The 3,215-nt window shown below is 40.4% G+C and overlaps 1 long non-coding RNA gene across 1 annotated transcript; it reads left to right on the plus strand.

Moving 5' to 3' along the window:
- The first annotated feature begins 2,420 nt into the window (after positions 1–2,420).
- LOC123441060 lies at positions 2,421–2,923 on the plus strand. Its single transcript, XR_006630400.1, has 2 exons — positions 2,421–2,549; positions 2,656–2,923. It is a non-coding gene; the product is annotated as an uncharacterized LOC123441060 (long non-coding RNA).
- Positions 2,924–3,215: the final 292 nt, after the last annotated feature.

The following is a 3,215-nucleotide window of genomic DNA, read 5'->3' on the forward strand; positions in this document are numbered from 1 at the left end:
AAATGCATGTATTCAGTTTGTTTACACCCAGCATGTATCAGAGGAGAACAATCATGCCAGATTGGGAATCGTACCAAACACACCCTTACTCTCTCCTCCTTCGTTTATCTCCTCTAATCCTTTTCTTTTACGGAAATACTATTGGATTGACGTCAACTCATAACCATTTTTTGCATGAACACTTTGGGGCGTGGGATCCCACACATGAATATCAGAGCGTTCGCTCCCACCTCCCTCCCTAGAGAATGAGTAGTTCGCTGAAGACCCCCACGTTTCCATTTATTCTTCTTTGTGGGCAAAGTGTTAGTCGCAACTCTCCAGCCGAAAATCTTAATTTTCTCAAGAACTTTCGCTTTCCATATGATATCCCAAATGCTTCGGTCGTCGGCATCATTAGTAGAGCTTGAGGCTGGGTTATTGGACTGGTTTTGGAGGGAGGCCGCTAATCTGTACGCAATCCGAACTGTGAATACGCCGGATTTTTCAAAGTGCCAAGCCAGGGTATCCTCAGTTTGGGTCACATATTGGCTCAGTGGATCACCCTCCTTTAGCTTACAGTCAATCAAGGATCACGACATTGAACCTTCCGGTCTTAGACTGCAATTGAAACATGCCTTTGAGACTCTTGATCATATCAAAAGCCTCAATGCTTTTAGACTGTTGTTGCAGGTCACGCTCCATACAAGCTAGCATGAGACAACTAATTTATTCAACTAGTCAACGAGTTTCCTGTGGGTATTCAGGACCGCGGTTGTAACATTATCAATAGGTCCCTCTGGAAAAGGATCCTCTAGATCATGTTCTTTTTATCATGCTTGGGAAACTTTCTCAAATTTGTATACCAGGTAGTAAAGTGTGTTCCATTTAGTTTATGCATTTCCAGGATGGATTTCAAAGAAAAGTTGGAAAGAAGAGCTGAATGTGCCATCTACAAAGCAATATGCAGACACTAAGCACTATGTTCATGTAGAGTAAATCAAAAATGAAATACTCCTAATGAAGTCGGGACTCGGTATCCTTCGCAAACTCTCAGTGATTAAAGATACGACTAGCACAGGATGACTAGTGTTTTTTAGTATGACCGCTAGCCGACTTGCCTATCCGTCAGCAAGCCCATATTAATCGCATTTCCATACGATTCTTGTCGGGTCGGGCAGGTGTCTATACCCCGGCTCCTGACATACTGTGCCACAAGGCCCAAGCCCGTTTTTAATAGCCTTGTAAAAAACAATGTTGTGCATGTTCGTGTGTGTGTGTTCGTATATGACAGAAACCCTTAGGTTCAATGAAACCTATAGCAGCGCCCCTATTTCATGAGCCCATTACTAGATGTACTTGACATGGGAAGGTGCAACATCCAGGATGTGAAGGTCCTTCAAGACGGGTTCCAACTTTGGTAAACTTGTCAGGTTTCTACCTGATTTGTCAGCCTGTGATTTTTGGATACTCAACTTAATTTCGGGCTACTAATTTGCGGTAAATAGTAACCTTTTATACTGGTACTATTACTACAACGATAGACAATACCATGTATGTATCTTTTTTCAAAAGAGCCCATGTGTTGCAACAGAAGAGAAAATAACACACGCTCTGAACGCAATACATTATCACATGGCATCACATTTGTGTTGCCGACGATGGCATCAGTGCTCACACAACGAAAACGCTTGTACAGTCACTCGGAATAAGATGAGAAATATGTTATTTCTCCCCATGAGATTTTTTAAAGGTGTGCATGTGTGGTTAACGATGTTTTCTTTCCTCTCAATTTGGTTTTAATTTAATGAATGTTTATTGCAATTCGTATCGTCGTCGGAAAGAGAGAACAAAAGGACCGTGCACTACAGATTAAGTTTGCACCAAAAATAATATTTAAGGAGTATTCAACAGCTAAAAAGAACATCCTATTTAGATTCTACATATTTATTTAATCAAATTTCATATATAACATATTAAAATCGGAGTTACGGTTTAAAAGGTATGGATAATTTTGTTTTAGATAAAATGTGGATTGATTAGCTGAAAAGTCAGGGATTGTTTTGTTAAAACGAAAAAAACGTTTCGGCTGACTTAAACACGAAGGGCGGGTTGATTACCTGAAACATCAAAGGGTTTTCTAAAAAATACAAAAAAGGTTCGGCTGTTACTAACAGATGGAATTATGAAAAATGACAGGGACTTTTTTTTGTAAAATAGCCACAACAGACGATAAAAACACTACGTACTTTATTATATTATATAAAGAAAAGAGATAACCGTTTCTACAGTACTGGAAGGATATCGTGCATACCATAAATAAAAAGATAAGGGTATCATGCATTAATTACCAACGATATATGGTAATAAAAAATAAAAAGATTTGTTTCTTCCTCTATATATATGGACCATGGATCACAAGGACGCAGGTCAAACAAGGACACATCCTGTCGTTCTTGGAACAGATCAAATATTGCAGTCGTGGTCGATTGGCTGCATCATGGGAGACTGCACTAAGCGCGTTCACGCACTGTTGCTACTTCTTATCGTATGCTTCGCTATTCAAGGGCAGTGTAAGTGGCACGCATATTTACCCATCGATCGATTATTTTACTATTCTTTTTATTTGTTTTAGTTGTTTTGAATATTTATGGTTTATTTGTCTATAAACTTTTATAGTTGAAGTCATCATTGTCAATGGCGAGCGTATTCCTCCGTGGTGCACAAAGTCTGCAACTATACCAATCTGCAACCCAGATGAACATAAATGCTATTGTTGTATCGGCAATTGGAAATGCTTCAAAACAATGGACGAGTGCAGAGCCAATTGTGCATATTTACCTCCCTCCACTTCCTCTGTACTTCCGTAAATCGGGTTATTATCATGAGCTGGAAAAAATGAATAAGATCCAGACAATAAACAATTTGCTACGAATTTATTAGTCAATTATTGTTTGCAGTTCTTTTTTCCCAAAACATACACTTTGCCTTTTTCTTCCTTCCCTCTTTTCTCCTCTGTTTCCACTAGTGGAAAACGGGCCTTTGGCCGGGACTAAAGGCCCGGCCACGTCGCCCCAATTCTCAATGCCTTCCTCGAAGCTTTAGTCCCGGTCCGTAAGAAGCCTTTAGTCCGGGTTCGTGTCCCAAACCGGGACTAAAGGGCTACGCGGTGGGCAGCCCGCATGTGCGCCACCTTTAGTCCCGGTTTGTGTCTCAAACCGGGACTAAAGTCCTCTGCC

Source organism: Hordeum vulgare, chromosome 3H (assembly GCF_904849725.1).
Source record: "Hordeum vulgare subsp. vulgare chromosome 3H, MorexV3_pseudomolecules_assembly, whole genome shotgun sequence".
Taxonomy (NCBI): domain Eukaryota; kingdom Viridiplantae; phylum Streptophyta; class Magnoliopsida; order Poales; family Poaceae; genus Hordeum; species Hordeum vulgare.